Source organism: Lolium perenne, chromosome 4 (assembly GCF_019359855.2).
Source record: "Lolium perenne isolate Kyuss_39 chromosome 4, Kyuss_2.0, whole genome shotgun sequence".
NCBI classification, from domain to species: Eukaryota; Viridiplantae; Streptophyta; class Magnoliopsida; order Poales; family Poaceae; genus Lolium; species Lolium perenne.
In genome coordinates, this window is record NC_067247.2 from 314,976,638 (window position 1) to 314,998,662 (window position 22,025).

Consider the following 22,025-nt stretch of genomic DNA (forward strand, 5'->3'; position numbering starts at 1 on the left):
CTATGTATTTCTTCATTAATGGGTGCAAAGCATATGATGCAAGAGCTTAATCATGAGCACAACAATTGCCAAGTATCACATTACCCAAGACATTTATAGCAATTACTACATGTATCATTTTCCAATTCCAACCATATAACAATTTAACGAAGGAGAAACTTCGCCATGAATACTATGAGTAGAAACCAAGGACATACTTGTCCATATGCTACAGCGGAGCGTGTTTCTCTCCCATAAAGTGAATGCTAGGATCCATTTTATTCAAACAAAACAAAAAACAAAAACAAACCGATGCTCCAAGCAAAGCACATAAGATGTGATGGAATAAAAATATAGTTTCAGGGGAGGAACCTGATAATGTTGTCGATGAAGAAGGGGATGCCTTGGGCATCCCCAAGCTTAGACGCTTGAGTATTCTTGATATATGCAGGGGTGAACCACCGGGGCATCCCCAAGCTTAGAGCTTTCACTCTCCTTGATCATGTTGCATCATACTCCTCTCTTGATCTTTGAAAACTTCCTCCACACCAAACTCGAAACAACTCATTAGAGGGTTAGTGCACAATAAAAATTAACATATTCAGAGGTGACACAATCATTCTTAACACTTCTGGACATTGCATAAAGCTACTGGACATTAGTGGATCAAAGAAATTCATCCAACATAGCAAAAGAGGCAATGCGAAATAAAAGGCAGAATCTGTCAAAACAGAACAGTTCGTATTGACGAATTTTAAAATGGCACCAGACTTGCTCAAATGAAAATGCTAAAATTGAATGAAAGTTGCGTACATATCTGAGGATTATGCACGTAAATTGGCTTAATTTTCTGAGCTACCTACAGGGAGGTAGACCCAGATTCGTGACAGCAAAGAAATCTGGAACTGCGCAGTAATCCAAATCTAGTACTTACTTTACTATCAAAGACTTTACTTGGCACAACAAAACACAAAACTAAGGGTGTGTTTGGTTGAGCTGTAGATTCCTGAGAATCAGCTGTGTGAAATCTGCTGTGGAAAAGCTGCTGTGAGGTGACAACTGTGAGAAAGCTGAAAGTTGTTTGGTTGTAACAACTGCCAACTGTGGATTTCATAGAAAATATCTGTAGTGCCCCGAGGCTATGATAAATTATTTATATTTGAAATATCTGCTTAGCAACGATTTGTACACCGGTAGACATACAAATATCAATTTTTAGACCATCTTTTGATTTTTTAAATATTCTATATGTATATCTTAGAAAGTGATGTCGTAAATACTACCAAAGACATTCGAAAATCTGCATCACATTTCTGAAACTTTTCATCCCTCAACGGATAAAATTTGTGGTGCTCTACAAGGAATAGTGATGTACTTCTTTGTACGAAATGATAAATTAGCATAGCCTCTAATACGGGCCATTTTTTCCTTCAAGACTCTGAAGGCACGCTAGAGTAATAGTCCCTTTTAGCCACTTCTTTCTAGTGTGCTTCCATCTACACAAAATATAACATCACAATTTTAGATTTACATACTGCAAGCGTTTTTCTTCTTACAAATATTTCAACAAACACCTTGCAAGCAAACTCCAAACCATTTTCTATATAGACCATTGTGCACACACCAACTACACAATAATCTGCTGCATTGTAAAATCCAAATTCACAGCTGTTGCACAGACCAAATTGCAAGGAATCAATCAGAAAAAATGGCCATATGGTACAGGTCATGAGAGGGAGGAGGAACGAGATCTGACTGAGGGAGGCGTGGGAGAAGTATACCTCTAGGCGGCGCAGTCTATCTCTGGCAGGATGGTGCCGTTCGTTGTACATGGAGGCACCGGCGCGGCGGACCGATCTATGGAGGCGGCGGCAGGCCGGGGGTTGGAGCTTGGCGTTGGGTCGACGCAGGGGGTCGACGCTCGGGTGTTTCTAGAAGGGGAACAAGAGCGGAGGGCTGGGAGGAATCAATTCCGGGCGGCGCGCTGCCGGAGGCCGCCGGAGTAGGCCGGAGATAGGAACCCCAGCATGTCGTCTCTTCTTCCTTGTCCGTATCATGGGGAAAAAGAACAGGGACGAGATGATGGAGGAGGGTTCGACCAGAATAGAAAGAAATGAACTGGTCAGTTTCCACTCGTCGGTGGCATGGTGAGTAATATTTGAGGATTTGGCTGGACGCAACGCAGTGGAATCAGGGGTCGACCCAACTTTCGATTTGCACTGCCAAAATCTGCTGATTTTCGAAAATCTATTCCAGCTTGGTAACCCTTTGGTTCAGATTCCAGCTGCCAGACAGTGAATCTGGTGGTAGAATCCCAACCAAACACACATAAGGAGAGGTTGCTACAGTAGTAAACAACTTCCAAGACACAAAATAAAAACAAAGTACTGTAGCAAAATAACACATGGGTTATCTCCCAAGAAGTTCTTTCTTTATAGCCTTTAAGATGGGCTCAGCAGTTTTAATGATGCACCCGCAAGAAATAGTATTTGAAGCAAGAGAGAGCATCAAGAAGCAAATCCAAAACACATTTAAGTCTAACATGCTTCCTATGAAAAGGAACCTTGTACACAATTAAATTCATGAAGAGCAAAATGACAAGATCAGGAAGATAAAACAAGTGTAGCTTCAAAAATTTCAGCACATAGAGAGGCATTTTAGTAACATGAAAATTTCTACAACCATATTTTCCTCTCTCATAATAATTTTCAGAGGCATCATGAACAAACTCAACAATATAAGTATCACATAAAGCATTCTTATTCACATGCATAAAAGTATCATTACTCTCCACATAAGCATAATCAATTTTATTAGTTGTAGTGGGAGCAAATTCAACAAAGTAGCTATCATTATTATTCTCATTATCAAATATAGGAGGCATATTGTAATCATAATCAAATTTATCCTCCATAACAGGCGGTACTAAAAGACCAATATCATTATCATAAATAGGAGGCAAAGTATCATCAAAGTAAATTTTCTCCTCAATGCTTGGGGGAATAAAAAGATCATGAAAACCAGCTTCCCCAAGCTTAGAACTTTCTATATTATTATCAACAATGGTGTTCAAAGCGTTCATACTAATATTACTACCAGCATGCAAATAAGATCCCATAGGTTTTTTAATTTTCGCATCAAACAATCCATGTTTTAAATCAGGAAATAGAATAAGAAGATCATTCTTGTCCATTATGCCAAACTAGTGTAATAAAAACATGCATGATATTATAAAGTAAAACAAGTAACTAATTTTTTTGTGTTTTTGATATAGAGTGCAGCAAACAAAGTAGTAAATAAAACTAAGCAAGACAAAAACAAAGTAAAGAGATTGAGAAGTGGAGACTCCCCTTGCAGCGTGTCTTGATCTCCCCGGCAACGGCGCCAGAAAATATGCTTGATGGCGTGTAACTCACACGTTCGTTGGGAACCCCAAGAGGAAGGTATGATGCGCACAGCAGCAAGTTTTCCCTCAGAAAGAAACCAAGGTTTATCGAACCAGGAGGAGCCAAGAAGCACGTTGAAGGTTGATGGCGGCGGGATGTAGTGCGGCGCAACACCAGGGATTCCGGCGCCAACGTGGAACCTGCACAACACAACCAAAGTACTTTGCCCCAACGAAACAGTGAGGTTGTCAATCTCACCGGCTTGCTGTAACAAAGGATTAACCGTATTGTGTGGAAGATGATTGTTTGCAGAAAACAGTAGAACAAGTATTGCAGTAGATTGTATTTCAGTAAAGAGAATTGGACCGGGGTCCACAGTTCACTAGAGGTGTCTCTCCCATAAGAAAAACAGCATGTTGGGTGAACAAATTACAGTTCGGCAATTGACAAATAAAGAGGGCATGACCATGCACATACATATCATGATGAGTATAGTGAGATTTAATTGGGCATTACGACAAATTACATAGACCGCCATCCAACTGCATCTATGCCTAAAAAGTCCACCTTCAGGTTATCATCCGAACCCCCTCCAGTATTAAGTTGCAAAGCAATAGACAATTGCATTAAGTATGGTGCGTAATGTAATCAACAACTACATCCTTAGACATAGCATCAATGTTTTATCCCTAGTGGCAACAGCACAACACAACCTTAGAACTTTCTGTCACTGTCCCAGGTGTCAATGCAGGCATGAACCCACTATCGAGCATAAGTACTCCCTCTTGGAGTTACAAGCATCTACTTGGCCAGAGCATCTACTAGTAACGGAAAGCATGCAAGATCATAAACAACACATAGATATAACTTTGATAATCAACATAACAAGTATTCTCTATTCATCGGATCCCAACAAACGCAACATATAGAATTACAGATAGATGATCTTGATCATGTTAGGCAGCTCACAAGATCCGACAATGATAGCACAATGGGGAGAAGACAACCATCTAGCTACTGCTATGGACCCATAGTCCAGGGGTAGACTACTCACACATCACACCGGAGGCGACCATGGCGGTGTAGAGTCCTCCGGGAGATGATTCCCCTCTCCGGCAGGGTGCCGGAGGCGATCTCCTGGATCCCCCGAGATGGGATCGGCGTTGGCGGCGTCTCTGGAAGGTTTTCCGTATCGTGGCTCTCGGTACTGGGGGTTTCGTCACGGAGGCTTTAAGTAGGCGGAAGGGCAAGTCAGGAGGGGGCACAGGGGCCCCACACCACAGGCCGGCGTGGCCAGGGGGTGGGCCGCGCCGCCCTAGGGTTTGGGCACCCTGTGGCCCCACTTCGTTTCGTCTTCGGACTTCTGGAAGCTTCGTGGAAAAATAGGCCCCTGTGCGTTGATTTCGTCCAATTCCGAGAATATTTCCTTACTAGGATTTCTGAAACCAAAAACAGCAGAAAACAGCAACTGGCACTTCGGCATCTTGTTAATAGGTTAGTTCCAGAAAATGCACGAATATGACATAAAGTGTGTATAAAACATGTAGATAACATCAATAATGTGGCATGGAACATAAGAAATTATCGATACGTCGGAGACGTATCAAGGCTCTCTGGGCTATAGGTCCGGTTCCGGGGATTAGCTCGATGATAAACTCGATATCCCGATCTGGGGGCATACCGGGTAGATCATCCGGAAACACATCAGGATATCGACAAACGACCCTGATCTGATCCAAGGTGGGTTTGGCTAGGCTTTGGTTACAAGTGAATTTTCGGGGCATCTTTTCAGATATGTGTTCGACTATTATTCCGGTGCTACTAGTCATGGTGATGGCCTTCTTGGCACAATCAATCAGTCCATGATGTTTCGCCATCCAGTCCATTCCCAGGACTACTTCCAAACCTTTGGCTCCCAGAACAATCAAATTTGCATAGAATTCTATTTCATGTATTCTGATTGGCACATCTTTGCAAATTTTTCTAGCTTTAGTGGTTGATCCAGGTATTTGAACTATCATGACATGCTTCAAACTGATGGGTTGAATCTTACTAGTGCATGCAAAATCTTCGGTAATGAATGAATGCGATGCTCCAGAATCAAACAGCACTCTTGCGGGTATTGAGTTAACAGAGAACATACCCAGCACAACGTCTGGGGCTTCCTGAGCTTCTTCTGCATTCATGTGGTAGAGGCGGCCGTTGCGGTTGTTCGGGTTGTTGGGGGCGAACTTCTTGTTGGTGGTGACACGACGCTGCTGCTGTGCAGGGCCTGAGGTGTTGGCGGCAGTCTTGGTGAGCTTCTTGGGGCACTCATAGGAGAAGTGCCCAGCCACTCCGCACTCGTAGCAGTTGTAGGTGGACTTGTCCTTGGGTGTGATGGGAACAACGTTGCTCCCAGTCCTTGGAGCAGTGTTGGAGTTATTGTTGGGGGCGCGGGGTGGAGCGCGGTTGAAGTTGTTGCTGTGGTTGTTGTTGTTGTTGTAGTTGTTGTGTCCTCCTGACCTGGGGTTTCCTCCACTCCGGTTCTGATAACTCGGACGTGGATTCTGCATCGGGGGCTTGTTGTTTCTTGGGGCGAACCCTCCGCTTGAGCTGGGGCGATACTTGTGGTTGTTGCTGGGCCCACTCTGGTTCATCATACGGCGCTTGCGGTTCTCATTGGCTTGGTGTATCTTCCCCTCCATCTGAATGGCGGAGTCAACGAGGGCTTCTAAGTCAGCAAAGGGGATATTGATCAGCACAGTCTGCATCTCATCATGCAGTCCATTCAGAAACCTCTCCTTCCTTTTCTTGACGGTGTCCGTCTCATCCGGGGCGTACCTTGACAAAGTGAGGAACTTGTCGCGGTATTCCACCACGGTCATTCTGCCTTGCTCCAGTTCCCTGAACTCATCCCTCATCTTCTTAATCAAACCCGGGGGTACGTGATACTTGCTAAACTTGAGTTTGAAGTCTTCCCAAGTCATCATGTGCCCCGCATTTAATGCGCGGGTACTTGTCCACCAGGCACGTGCAGGTCCAGCCAGATAGTGGGTGGCGAACAACACCTTCTCGTTGTCCTCCACTCCGGCAACCTCGAGATTGTTCTCCATAGTCTGGAGCCAATCATCAGCATCTAAGGGTTCCTCTGTCTTGCTGAACACCGGTGGGTTGGTGTTTTGGAAGTTTTTCAGCTTTGACCCTGGGTGGTCGTGGTTTCCGTGGCCTTGATTGCCCTGAGCAAGCTGTTGAAGTGTAGCTAGGTTGGCTTGACGGTCAACTCTCTCAGCTTCTCTTTCTGCCATCATCTGTTGCAGCATTTGCATCATTGCGGCTTCGTTGCGAGTTGGGGGTGCCATCTGAACAGTGATAGGGATCATGAGATGAGAGGGAAATTTCTATGGCTCATTTTGGGATAACATTTCACACAACTTAAAACTTGATTCATAATAATAATAATATTACACACACACAAACATAGTCATGGAGGTAGCAAATATTACAAGCCAAATATTCAGGAGGGTTTTAAGAACCCTTTCAACAAACTACGATACATGGGGCGGGTACAAAGGGCCGATACATAACACGGGACGCAAGTGCTCAGACGGGACTACTCGCCATCGACGTTGATAGGGTAGACATTGTCTACCCCGGCATCAAGGTGCTCGTGGCCATCCTCGTAAGGGTGGAACTCCAGGTCGTCATCTTCCTCCTCCTCGTAGTCATCGTCGTTGCTGACGTAGGAGTAGCCGTCCCCCTGGATGTTCTCCCCTTCACCTTCGCCTTCCAGCTCCTGGATCTGCTCAGCTTGGGCAGCGATGGTCGCCTTCAGAGTGGCGATCCTGGCCTTCAGGCGGTTGATGGCGTGATCCTTCTTCTGGTTGGCACGGCGGAGTGCCCTGCGTTCTCCGGCGATCAGCCTGATGGTGTCCGCCTGCTGCGCCAACTGGATGTGAGTGTGGTTGGCGTATTCGCGGGAGTTGTCGAGGTCGATGCGGGTTTCACTCAACATGAAGTCAAGGTGATCCACATGGTGGCGAAGTTGCGGGTGCGACGGCAGGTTCATTGGCACTCCGAGGGAGTTGTGCCTTGCATAGTGCACAAAGCGACTATCCATGAAGTCCATGAAGTTTTGCCCGCACAAACGTGCGAGTCCTTCCTGAAGTCCTCTTGCGAGACCATCCGCCCAGTTGTTCTCCCTGAAGGAGAACTGGATCCTTGCGCTCATTGGGAGCGTGAACCTTCCACGAAGGTCCACCATAATCACCCACTGAAGTTGACCACCGGGCTGGTCATTGAGCATTCCACCAAAGACTTCCGGTGGTGGGCGCCCGAGGAACTCTGAGAGGGAGAAGAGGTCCCTCTCGAAGATGATCTCTCCACCGTTCCACAACTGATAGAACTCAGTCTGGAGAAAGGGCTGCGCGTCCACGACGTGATCCATCTGTAGAGAGATTAGATGATTAAGTTAGAGAAGTGCAAGTGTTCCAATTTTTAATTCACTTATAAGAAGGGCATGAATTTAAAGTTTGTAATAGACTCTTCAAGGTAAGAGAGTGAATATGGTTTTCATAACTAGTCAAATCATGGAATTTGAAACTAAGTTTTTGAGCGTCCATTCTAACTAGGGTCTCCTAAGGTCAAACAATGGCTCTGATACCAACTTGTCAACACCCGGATTTTTAAGTCCAGATGCCTATTATGTCGTACATCGCAATCCCAGGAATAATGTTTTTGCGAGACATAATAGTAAGTAGCATAGAGTCATCATTTATTACAACACATATTGTCTTACAACCATAGATCACATGATCCAATATTACACGAATATATTGTTCAACATCACAAATAGTAGCGGAAGCGAAGTAGTAGTGGACTATCTATTCCACAGGCAACGCTTGACGTTAGAAGACGATCCTAGTTATCGTAGACGTCCTGTTGTCCGTCATCCTGATACTGGTGCTCTCCTTCATAGTCTGGCATTTGAATAGCCAGGGCAAAGCCATGAGTACTTTTAAAGTACTCGCAAACTAACTCTACCATAATTACTCAATAAGTGTAAGAAGGGGGTGCTAAGCTCTAGGTTTATTTGCATAAAGCCAAGTTTTAGTTTGATAAACATTTAGTAAAGCCTTATCATGTGCTAGACTAACTCAAGTGGGAACATTAGTGTCATTCCCACAACTTTCATATTGATTCACCTCAATATCACCTTGCAATTCAACATTCCTTTTTAAGATCAAAACAAAATAATGATAACGGAGATAGTATGGCCTTTCCAATCGTCCGTAACCGTGGACACGGCTATTCGAATAGGTTTAACACTCTGCAGAGGTTGTACTCTTGTGCCACAACTTTTGATTACATCCGTCGAGGATAACCCCGAATCATCGTAACACGATGACGCGGATCATCAATCGAAACCTTTCACTTATATATGCTAGTATGAGCACCTCTCCCCATGAGCTTGGCCTCCCGGTGGAAACCGCATGATCAACCCGGGACTGCACGGGGGCTTGGGCCGTACATTCACCTCATTTCAACATCAATCCACACTTAACGGAGGCAGCCGCAGCGTAACCCCTATGATGTTTGTTCAGAGGGAACCCATACTAAAATACACAAGTTTCTAGTTAAGCCCTACCCATAATCAGGTATTGTGGGGGTACTTGTATAATTGGAAGGGTATCGCATTCAAACCCAATCATCAATTTTATCAAAAATCACCATCTTCTCTTGTTCAACTCCACCTCCACTTTACTTTCTTTCAAAGTCACTTCACTTCACCATGTTCCCATCTAGAGTAGTCACTTTTAATTGATTAGCACTAGCAACTATATGAGGGGTGCTATCTAGCTTTGAGTGGTGCTAATCTATTCCAAGTATTGTTCTACTCTAGACCAAGTGAATCATAAATCAAAAAGTACTTTGAAATAAATAAGCAAAGGTAAATGTAAGTAAAAAACATGGGATAGGTAATACATAAAAGTAAAGTGTGATGGTGCCTTTGCTCTTGTAGAGCTAAGCACTTGTGTTTAGCAAGGGTTAGCTTGCCTTGAGCTGGGTAGTTATCGAAGTTCTCTTCTTCTTCCTGAGAGTAGCCCTCCTCCCCTTGGTATTCCTCGTTACTAGCGTCTATATACGAATACGAGGTATAAATACTAAACCAAACTCACATACTAAACTAGAAACACTCAAAAGAGTTTACACACTAATCCTATCATTAATCAAACATGGCATGGTGGATTATTTGCTTAGTCTTTATTTGAAAGAAAATAATTTCCTCTCATTAATCCTATTTCTTAAATTGGGTATGTAGATCTTTAGAGGAATTCATTTCTTCTCTTTACCTCTTATTAAGATTTAATCTCTTCATATAATAATAGGGTATGAAATATAGGTTGACCCAAAGTCAACATTTCATATCTATTATATGTGAGTTCAATTTAATTGAAGTGCTACACTTCACATAGTTTTAGTACTTAACATTTAAATGAATTAAAATCTCTAAGTAATAATTCTCAAGGGTTTATTAGCCTAAGTCATTCCCCCTGGTTATTAGTACTTAGGATCAAAATTTAAATGAGAGGTAGCTCTCATATTAGGGTTGAGTTTGAATTCCACTTTCAAATGCTCTAGAAATGACTACATAGCCATTTTATTTGCTCTAGTCCATGATCATACAAACAACATGGCTATGTTATTGCATAATCAATTAGAGGACATCATTTGTGATTTATTAGAATTGGAATTAGTTCAAAATCTATTCTGGTTAAATTTTAAATAAAGTTTGAATGTTCAAAAGTCCCTGTCTTGTCTTTTTTATCAAAATAAATCTACTATGAATTTGTAGGTGGGGCCAGTGGCATTGGATAGATAAATTCATGGGCTTTCCAACGGTATAAAGTTTGCTAAATTTGGTTTGGTAGAATTCAAACTATTCAAAATTTGCTAAACCTCAGCAGGGCAAATTTGAATAAAGATTAAACTAAATTTGAATGGATGGGCTAGGCGGGAAGCGTTACTGGGCCGAAACGGTTTAAAAATCCACTTCGCAGCCCAACACGCATCTGGTGCGCCCGGGCCGCACTGACGAGGTGGGGGCCACCTGTCGGCGACTCTTTAAACAGCGAAACGGTATTTTCAATCTCGACCGTAAGATTAGAATGGAGATCGACGGCGTGTGAGCGTCGTCGTCTCCGACGAGCGGCGAGCTCCCTGGCGGCAAGCCTAGGGGGTGGGAGGGAGTACCAGGCCGTTGCAGGAGTCTGGCAGAGTGCGCGGAGAAGATGTAGTAGATGAGGAAGCCCTGGGAGCAGCGGCGGCGCTCGGGGAAGCGCCAATCGAAGCAGAGCTTCCGCGGGCTCCGGCGGACTTGAGCTTGCGATTCGAGCAGCTCCAGCGAGGTGCTGCTAAATTGAGGTGGGGAGAGTGTTCAGAGAAGAGAGGGGAGCAAGGTGTGTGAAGAACTTGAGGGCTGAGGAGCTCTATTTATAGCAGGCGATGGAGGCCGTGAGGTGCTGCGGAGGAGCGTCGACGGCGTGGCCTCTCCGTCGATCGAAAGGGCAAGGCGAGGACAGCATCTTGTAGGCGTCGTCCTGGCGATGCTCAACGGCTAGCTGGCGCAGAGAAAAGGTGAAGGGATGGCTCGGGAGCTTGCAGGGTTTGCGGCAGGGCGTGCGGCATCATTCGGTCGAGGACGACGGCGACGGAGCAGGGGCAGGCCTGGGCTGGTGTTTAGCGTGTAGAGGGCGGGGAGTAGCTGCTCAACGCCGCGGTAGGCTTTGCAGGGGAGGAGTAGGCTGCTCGAGCGCGCGACGTACCGGCGTGTCCAGGGCGCGCTCACCGCGTCGACTGGCATGCCCTGGCACGGTTTGGACACGCGTGTTCTGGCCAATGCCGAGCCTTGGCGAGCATGGGCGGTGTACCATTCGATTCCTTGAGTGACAGAGAGGCTCCAGGACAAGGAGAAAGGTTGAGGGGAGGGCTGGAGAGAGGGATGCCCAAAGGTGGCCGGGGTACATGGCATGGCATTGTTTTAGGGTTTCTCTTCTTCCTCCTCTCACTTTAATCGACCAAGGCAAGTACTAGGGTGAAGCAGGGGTTGTAAGAGAGTGCAATGATCAAAGATTAAAGGGGTTTAGTGAAGAAACCAGAGGGTAATAGGATGTAGCTCAAATCTGGATTATTGCATGCAAGGTGTTCGATCAAATGGCCGCATGAGATTTTTAGTTGAATTTTGGAAATCTTTTTGGTGAATCTCATTTATATAATTAATGTGAAGTATTGGTGGTGGTGGCACTCAATTTGGAGTTGTTTTGCAAAATGTCAAAAGTGACATGATCTTCACTTTATTTCAGCATCCCTTCTTGTCACGATTATTCTGGTCAACCTAGTCAACTCTAGCCATGATGGTCAACATCAAAGTTGCTCACCTTGACATGGTCTTGGATGACATGGCTTTGGTTGACCAAGTTTAGTTCAAGAATTGAGAAAACCAGGGGGGTAAAGAGGTGAAGAAAATATTTTGGGGAGAAGTGACCATTATCATATGTATGTGAGATTTTTGATTTCCTTGTATTTGATTCTTGATCCAAAGATGCAATTGTGTTAGTTTATCATATTGAAGTATTTTAGAAGCAAGGGAGCAAGCAATTATGGCCTTGGTTGAGGATTTGCACTTTTGCATATTGTGTATGTAAGTGAGAAATGGGTTTTTCCCATTTTCTCCAATTCCCCTCAAATTAGCGTTTGGTAATCTTGATTAGGGTTCACATAGCAATGGTTAAGCATCCCAACACTCATCATGGCATTTGCACAAAAGAAAATCACCCAAATGCATGAACCTATATGTAGCACTTATATGCATAGAAAAAGTTTTTGTTAATTGCAAATTTTGGGTTTGGGGAAATTATCTTGTCTTGTTTATTATTGTTGAAACTTGGGATGTTACAGAAACCAAGGTTTAATCGAACCAGTAGGAGTCAAGAAGTACGTTGAAGGTTGATGGCGGCGGGATGTAGTGCGGCGCAACACCAGAGATTCCGGCGCCAACGTGGAACCTGCACAACACAACCAAAGTACTTTGCCCCAACGAAACAGTGGGGTTGTCAATCTCACCGGCTTGCTGTAACAAAGAATTAACCGTATTGTGTGGAAGATGATTGTTTGCAGAAAACAGTAAAACAGTATTGCAGTAGATTGTATTTCAGTATAGAGAATTGGACCGGGGTCCACAGTTCACTAGAGGTGTCTCTCCCATAAGATAAACAGCATGTTGGGTGAACAAATTACAGTTGGGCAATTGACAAATAAAGAGGGCATGACCATGCACATACATATTATGATGAGTATAGTGAGATTTAATTGGGCATTACGACAAAGTACATAGACCGCTATCCAGCATGCATCTATGCCTAAAAAGTCCACCTTCAGGTTATCATCCGAACCCCCTCCAGTATTAAGTTGCTAACAACAGACAATTGCATTAAGTATTGCGCGTAATGTAATCAGTGACTACATCCTCAAACATAGCACCAATGTTTTATCCCTAGTGGCAATAGCACATCCATCACCTTAGAGGTTCTTGTCACTCCTCCAGATTCACGGAGACATGAACCCACTATCGAGCATAAATACTCCCTCTTGGAGTTACTAGCATCAACTTGGCCAGAGCATCTACTAATAACGGAGAGCATGCAAGATCATAAACAACACATAGATATAAATTGATAATCAACATAACAAGTATTCTCTATTCATCAGATCCCAACAAACGCAACATATAGAATTACAGATAGATGATCTTGCTCATGTTAGGCAGCTCACAAGACCCGACAATTAAGCACAATGGGGAGAAGACAACCATCTAGCTACTGCTATGGACCCATAGTCCAGGGGTGAACTACTCACTCATCACTCCGTAGGCGACCATGGCGGCGTAGAGTCCTCCGGGAGATGAATCCCCTCTCCGGCAGGGTGCCGGAGGCGATCTCCTGAATCCCCCGAGATGGGATTGGCGGCGACGGCGTCTCTGGAAGGTTTTCCGTATCGTGGCTCTCGGTACTGGGGGTTTCGCGATGGAGGCTTTAAGTAGGCGGAAGGGCAGGTCAGGGGGCCACACGAGGGCCCCACACTACAGGTCAGCGCGGCCAGGGCTTGGGCCGCGCCGCCCTAGGGTGTGGCCACCTTGTGGCCCCACTTCGTCTCCTCTTCGGTCTTCTGGAAGCTTCGTGGCAAAATAGGACCCTGGGCGTTGATTTCGTCCAATTCCGAGAATATTTCGTTACTAGGATTTCTGAAACCAAAAACAGCAGAAAACAACAACTGGCACTTCGGCATCTTGTTAATAGGTTAGTTCCAGAAAATGCACGAATATGACATAAAGTGTGCATAAAACATGTAGATATTATCAATAATGTGGCATGGAACACAAGAAATTATCGATACGTCGGAGACGTATCAGCATCCCCAAGCTTAGTTCTGCTCGTCCCGAGCAGGTAAAACGATAACAAAGATAATTTCTGGAGTGACATGCCATCATAACCTTGATCATACTATTTGTAAAGCATATGTAGTGAATGCAGCGATCAAAACAATGTATATGACATGAGTAAACAAGTGAATCATAAAGCAAAGACTTTTCATGAATAGTACTTCAAGACAAGCATCAATAAGTCTTGCATAAGAGTTAACTCATAAAGCAATAATTCATAGTAAAAGCATTGAAGCAACACAAAGGAAGATTAAGTTTCAGCGGTTGCTTTCAACTTGTAACATGTATATCTCATGGATATTGTCAACATAGAGTAATATAATAAGTGCAATATGCAAGTATGTAGGAATCAATGCACAGTTCACACAAGTGTTTGCTTCTTGAGGTGGAGAGAAATAGGTGAACTGACTCAACAATGAAAGTAAAAGAATGGTCCTCCATAGAGGAAAAGCATCGATTGCTATATTTGTGCTAGAGCTTTGATTTTGAAAACATGAAACAATTTTGTCAACGGTAGTAATAAAGCATATGTATCATGTAAATTATATCTTACAAGTTGCAAGCCTCATGCATAGTATACAAATAGTGCCCGCACCTTGTCCTAATTAGCTTGGACTACCGGATCATCGCAATGAACATGTTTTAACCAAGTGTCACAATGGGGTACCTCCATGCCGCCTGTACAAAGGTCTAAGGAGAAAGCTCGCATCGGATTTCTCGCTATTGATTATTCTCAACTTAGATATCCATACCGGGACAACATAGACAACAGATAATGGACTCCTCTTTTATGCATAAGCATGTAGCAACAATTATTTTTCTCATATGAGATTGAGGATATTGTCCAAAACTGAAACTTCCACCATGGATCATGGCTTTAGTTAGCGGCCCAATGTTCTTCTCTAACAATATGCATGCTTAACCATAAGGTGGTAGATCTCTCTTACTTCAGACAAGACGGACATGCATAGCAACTCACATGATATTCAACAAAGAGTAGTTGATGGCGTCCCCAGTGAACATGGTTATCGCACAACGAGCAACTTAATAAGAGATAAAGTGCATAAGTACATATTTAATACCACAATAGTTTTTAAGCTATTTGTCCCATGAGCTATATATTGCAAAGGCGAATGATGGAATTTTAAAGGTAGCACTCAAGCAATTTACTTTGGAATGGCGGAGAAATACCATGTAGTAGGTAGGTATGGTGGACACAAATGGCATAGTGGTTGGCTCAAGGATTTTGGATGCATGAGAAGTATTCCCTCTCGATACAAGGTTTAGGCTAGCAAGGTTATTTGAAACAAACACAAGGATGAACGGTGCAGCAAAACTCACATAAAAGAAATATTGTAAACATTATAAGAATCTACACCGTCTTCCTTGTTGTTCAAACTCAATACTAGAAATTATCTAGACCTTAGAGAGACCAAATATGCAAACCAAATTTTAGCATGCTCTATGTATTTCTTCATTAATGGGTGCAAAGTATATGATGCAAGAGCTTAACATGAGCACAACAATTGCCAAGTATCACATTATCCAAGACATTATAGCAATTACTACATGTATCATTTTCCAATTCCAACCATATAACAATTTAACGAAGAAGAAACTTCGCCATGAATACTATGAGTAAAGCCTAAGGACATACTTGTCCATATGCTACAGCGGAGCATGTCTCTCTCCCACAAAGTGAATGCTAGGATCCATTTTATTCAAACAAAACAAAAACAAACCGACGCTCCAAGCAAAGCACATAAGATGTGATGGAATAAAAATATAGTTTCAGGGGAGGAACCTGATAATGTTATCGATGAAGAAGGGGATGCCTTGGGCATCCCCAACCTTAGATGCTTGAGTCTTCTTAGAATATGCAGGGGTGAACCACCGGGGCATCCCCAAGCTTAGAGCTTTCACTCTCCTTGATCATATTGCATCATACTCCTCTCTTGATCCTTCAAAACTTCCTCCACACCAAACTTAGAACAACTCATTAGAGGGTTAGTGCACAATCAAAATATACATGTTCAGAGGTGACATAATCATTCTTAACACTTCTGGACATTGCACAAAGCTACTGGACATTAATGGATCAAAGAAATTCATGCAACATAGCAAAAGAGGCAATGCGAAATAAAAGGCAGAATCTGTCAAAACAGAACAGTTCGTATTGACGAATTTTATCGAGGCACCAGACTTGCTCAAATGAAAATGCTCAAACTGAATGAAAGTTGCGTACATATCTGAGGATCACTCATGTAAATTGGTATAATTTTCTGAGTTACCTACAGAGAAAACAGCCCAGATTCGTGACAGCAAAGAAATCTGTTTCTGCGCAGTAATCCAAATCTAGTATGAACTTTACTATCAACGACTTTACTTGGCACAACAAAACACTAAACTAAGATAAGGAGAGGTTGCTACAGTAGTAAACAACTTCCAAGACACAAAATAAAAACAAAGTACTGTAGTAAAAACATGGGTTGTCTCCCATAAGCGCTTTTCTTTAACGCCTTTCAGCTAGGCGCAGAAAGTGTGTATCAAGTATTATCAAGAGACGAAGTGTCAACATCATAATTTGTTCTAATAATAGAATCAAAAGGTAACTTCATTCTCTTTCTAGGGAAGTGTTCCATACCTTTCTTGAGAGGAAATTGATATTTAATATTACCTTCCTTCATATCAATGATAGCACCAACGGTTCGAAGAAAAGGTCTTCCCAATATAATGGGACAAGATGCATTGCATTCAATATCCAAGACAACAAAATCAACGGGGACAAGGTTATTGTTAACGGTAATGCGAACATTATCAACTTTCCCCAAATGTTTCTTTGTAGAATGATCAGCAAGATTAACATCCAAATAACAATTTTTCAGCGGTGGCAAGTCAAGCATATTATAAATTTTCTTAGGCATAACAGAAATACTTGCACCAAGATCACATAAAGCATTACAATCAAAATCTTTAACCTTCATCTTAATGATGGGCTCCCAACTATCTTCTAGCTTTCTAGGAATAGAGGCTTCGCGCTCTAGTTTCTCTTCTCTAGCTTTTATTAGAGCATTTGTAATATGTTGCGTGAAAGCCAAATTTATAGCACTAGCGTTAGGACTTTTAGCAAGTTTTGCAAGAACTTTATAACTTCAGAGATGTGGCAATCATCAAAATTCAAACCATTATAATCTAAAGCAATGGGATCATCATCCCCAATGTTGGAAAAAATTTCAGCAGTTTTATCACAGGCAGTTTAATGATTTTAGCGATTTAGGCAGTTTCTCGCGCTTTGCATTAGAAGTGGAAACATTGCTAACACCAATTCTTTTATTATTAATAGTGGGAGGTGCAGCAACATGTGTAGCATTAGCATTACTAGTCGTGGTAATAGTCCAAACTTTAGCTATATTATCTTCTTTAGCTAGTTTTTCATTTTCTTCTCTATCCCACCTAGCACGCAATTCGGCCATCAATCTTATATTCTCATTAATTCTAACTTGGATGGCATTTGCTGTAGTAACAATTTTATTTTCTTACCTTGTGGAGCTCTTTCCGTGTGCCATTCAGAGTAATTAATCATCATATTATCAAGGAGCTTTGTTGCTTCACCAAGAGTGATGGACATAAAGGTACCTCCAGCAGCTGAATCCAATAAATTCCGCGAAGAAAAATTTAGTCCTGCATAGAAGGTTTGGATGATCATCCAAGTAGTCAGTCCATGGGTTGGGCAATTTTTAACCAAAGATTTCATTCTTTAACATGCTTGTGCAACATGCTCAGTATCTAATTGTTTAAAATTCATTATGCTACTCCTCAAAGATATAATTTTAGCAGGGGGATAATATCTACCAATAAAAGCATCCTTGCATTTAGTCCATGAATCAATACTATTCTTAGGCAGAGATAGCAACCAATCTTTAGCTCTTCCTCTTAATGAGAAAGGAAACAATTTCAATTTAATAATATCACCATCTACATCCTTATACTTTTGCATTTCACATAGTTCAACAAAATTATTAAGATAAGCAGCAGCATCATCAGAACTAACACCAGAAAATTGCTCTCGCATAACAAGATTCAGTAAAGCAGGTTTAATTTCAAAGAATTCTGCTGTAGTAGCAGGTGGAGCAATAGGTGTGCATAAGAAATCATTATTATTTGTGGTTGTGAAGTCACACAACTTAGTATTTTCAGGGGTGGCCATTTTAGCAGTAGTAAATAAAGCAAACTAGATAAAGTAAATGCAAGTAACTAATTTTTTTGTGTTTTTGATATAGCAAACAAGATAGCAAATAAAGTAAAACTAGCAACTAATTTTTTTGTATTTTGATTTAGTGCAGCAAACAAAGTAGTAAATAAAACTAAGCAAGACAAAAACAAAGTAAAGAGATTGGGAAGTGGAGACTCCCCTTGCAGCGTGTCTTGATCTCCCCGGCAACGGCGCCAGAAATTTGCTTGATGCGTGTAGTTGACACGTCCGTTGGGAACCCCAAGAGGAAGGTATGATGCGCACAGCAGCAAGTTTCCCTCAGTAAGAAACCAAGGTTTAATCGAACCAGTAGGAGTCAAGAAGCACGTTGAAGGTTGATGGCGGCGGGATGTAGTGCGGCGCAACACCAGAGATTTCGGCGCCAACGTGGAACCTGCACAACACAACCAAAGTACTTTGCCCCAACGAAACAGTGAGGTTGTCAATCTCACCGGCTTGCTGTAACAAAGGATTAACCGTATTGTGTGGAAGATGATTGTTTGCAGAAAACAGTAAAACAGTATTGCAGTAGATTGTATGTCAGTATAGAGAATTGGACCGGGGTCCACAGTTCACTAGAGGTGTCTCTCCCATAAGATAAACAGCATGTTGGGTGAACAAATTACAGTTGGGCAATTGACAAATAAAGAGGGCATGACCATGCACATACATATTATGATGAGTATAGTGAGATTTAATTGGGCATTACGACAAAGTACATAGACCGCTATCCAGCATGCATCTATGCCTAAAAAGTCCACCTTCAGGTTATCATCCGAACCCCCTCCAGTATTAAGTTGCTAACAACAGACAATTGCATTAAGTATTGCGCGTAATGTAATCAGTGACTACATCCTCAAACATAGCACCAATGTTTTATCCCTAGTGGCAACAGCACATCCATAACCTTAGAGGTTCTTGTCACTCCTCCAGATTCACGGAGACATGAACCCACTATCGAGCATAAATACTCCCTCTTGGAGTTACTAGCATCAACTTGGCCAGAGCATCTACTAATAACGGAGAGCATGCAAGATCATAAACAACACATAGATATAAATTGATAATCAACATAACAAGTATTCTCTATTCATCGGATCCCAACAAACGCAACATATAGAATTACAGATAGATGATCTTGATCATGTTAGGCAGCTCACAAGACCCGACAATTAAGCACAATGGGGAGAAGACAACCATCTAGCTACTGCTATGGACCCATAGTCCAGGGGTGAACTACTCACTCATCACTCCGGAGGCGACCATGGCGGCGTAGAGTCCTCCGGGAGATGAATCCCCTCTCCGGCAGGATGCCGGAGGCGATCTCCTGAATCCCCCGAGATGGGATTGGCGGCGGCGGCGTCTCTGGAAGGTTTTCCGTATCGTGGCTCTCGGTACTGGGGGTTTCGCGACGGAGGCTTTAAGTAGGCGGAAGGGCAGGTCAGGGGGCCACACGAGGGCCCCACACTACAGGTCGGCGCGGCCAGGGCTTGGGCTGCGCCGCCCTAGGGTGTGGCCACCTCGTGGCCCCACTTCGTCTCCTCTTCGGTCTTCTGGAAGCTTCGTGGCAAAATAGGACCCTGGGCGTTGATTTCGTCCAATTCCGAGAATATTTCGTTACTAGGATTTCTGAAACCAAAAACAGCAGAAAACAACAACTGGCACTTCGGCATCTTGTTAATAGGTTAGTTCCAGAAAATGCACGAATATGACATAAAGTGTGCATAAAACATGTAGATATTATCAATAATGTGGCATGGAACACAAGAAATTATCGATACGTCGGAGACGTATCAGTCATCACACCGCACACCAGTGATCAGGCTGGAGGACATGAGCGACGACGAATGGTACCGGCCGTCGCCGTCGCCGCCACGCCTCGGCGACCCTGGCTAGGGTTCTAGCCGTTGGGGACACCCCGACAAGAGCAGCAACCAGCAAGCGCCGACCACGCGACCCAAGGACGACGACGACTCCGACAACGGCGAGGACGACGACGACTACATGGCGTTCTACCACCATTTTGGCATGAAGAACGCCGTGTTTTATGTTTAATTTATATGATCCCCTAGCCGAATTTAAATATATTACGAATTCGGCCTATATATGTACGAACTCGCCTATATATGTTAAATATCTCTAAATTTAGGCTATGTTGGAACGAATTTCGCCATGTTCACAACGAATTGGGCATATCGCCAGAAATTTCCATGGGCTCGTCGCTGGGAAACTGGGCCGCCCTAGGCCAAAATTTACGTCCATCCGGCGCTATTTAGCGCCGGATTTCGGCTGGGGATCCCCAACGACTGGAGGTGCTCTAAGGCACCGGAACAATTAGGGTACCACTAGCTAGAGACCGACCTTCACGAAGGGAAACTTTGTCCCACACAACGTACGTTTTACCCGTGTCAGCCCCGCGTGAAACGTCCGCTCGCGCGAGTAGAGCATCTCTAGTGCTTACATCCACACGTGAACAACCGCGTACGTCTGGCCGCGCGCGTACAACTGCGTCTGTCCGGCCGTGCGCGTACACCTACATGCAAAGCACGAGTATAGCGATGACGAGTACAACTTGGTGAGCACCCGAGTACAGTTACATAGACAAGCGAGTACAGTCACGCACACGAACGAGCACATGTACAGTCGTGCACACAAGACAGGTATAATCGCGCACACGAGTAAGTACAGTCGCGCACACAAGACATGTACAGTCGCGCACACGAGTAAGTCGCGCACATGAACGAATACATCTACAGTCGTGCACACGAAACATGTACACTCGCGCACACGAGTAAGTACGCTTCCACACACGAACGAGTACAAGTACAGTCGCGTACACGAGTAAAGGAAAAAATGCACCAAATACATTCAAAATAGAAGTACTTATCACTTCATGCACGAGTACAGTTAGATACACACCACGAGTACAACCATAGTAGTATAGGAAGTACGAATTTTTTTTTTAAATCTATCAACATGGGATCTAGTTTTGAAGATCTCTACGAGAGGATCACAAAAGTGGAAAACGGTTCGTAATTTGGACTTACGGTTCTTAAGATATTTCATTTTGAAAAAACGAATCTACAAAAAAAGAAAAAGCTGACACAACCATCCCACCTTACTTCCCCTTGCGACACGTGGCGAGCAAGGAGACCACTTTCTAGGGATTTTCTGGTACCACAGCGCGCTACTTATCGTATGCAGAGCGAGTTTTCTTTCCTTCACGAAGATCGGCTTTTTCTAACGATTTCGGAACAATTAGCCTGAAAACCACCCGCACAAGATGTGATAAAGTTTAAGATCGATGGATCTTTTACGCCAGGTTACCACCATGCAGGGTGGGGTGTGATTGCTCGTGATCATATATAAGGGTGAGGTGGTGGCGGCTACTGCTGGGCGTGCCGAGAATGTGGCTGATGCGTTCCAAGCTGAACTTATGGCGAGCATGCACTTCGATTGGCTGAGCACTTGGGAGCTATACATGTTAGAGCATCTCCACTCGTCTCCCCACAGAGCCCCCCACGGCCACTTTTTTTCATCCGGACGGCGAAATTCGGTCCAGTCACGCCCCTGGTTCCTCGTTTTGGTCCGGATTTGGGCCTATTTTCATCCGGACTCCCCATGCCATCCCCGGCCCCCCGGGGAGCGCTCGGGGACTCCGGATGAAGCTAAACCAACCGCCCACGCCCACGTGTCTCCTCTTTCGTCCGGATTCCCCGAGTCATCCTCTTTTTTCCCGAGAAACGCCGCTTGGGGAGCACACGACTGGGAAACTACTCCTCCCCACGCCAAATCTTCCTCCAATCCGGACGAAAATTTCGCCGGATTTGGGCGTGGGGAGCGCCAACGAGTGGGGATGCTCTTATTCTGGAGACGGATTCACAGCTCCTAATGTTGGCGTTGAATAGAATTATAGAAGTGAAGCTGATGC

At 43.7% G+C, this 22,025-nt stretch overlaps 1 long non-coding RNA gene across 1 annotated transcript; it reads right to left on the reverse strand.

Annotated features, from left to right (window-relative positions):
• Positions 1–1,161: 1,161 nt before the first annotated feature.
• Positions 1,162–2,170, reverse strand: LOC127349039 (uncharacterized). Its single transcript, XR_007880092.2, has 2 exons — positions 1,761–2,170; positions 1,162–1,475 (listed from the first exon to the last, which is right to left on the reverse strand). It is a non-coding gene; the product is annotated as an uncharacterized lncRNA (long non-coding RNA).
• Between the last annotated feature and the right edge of the window lie 19,855 nt (positions 2,171–22,025).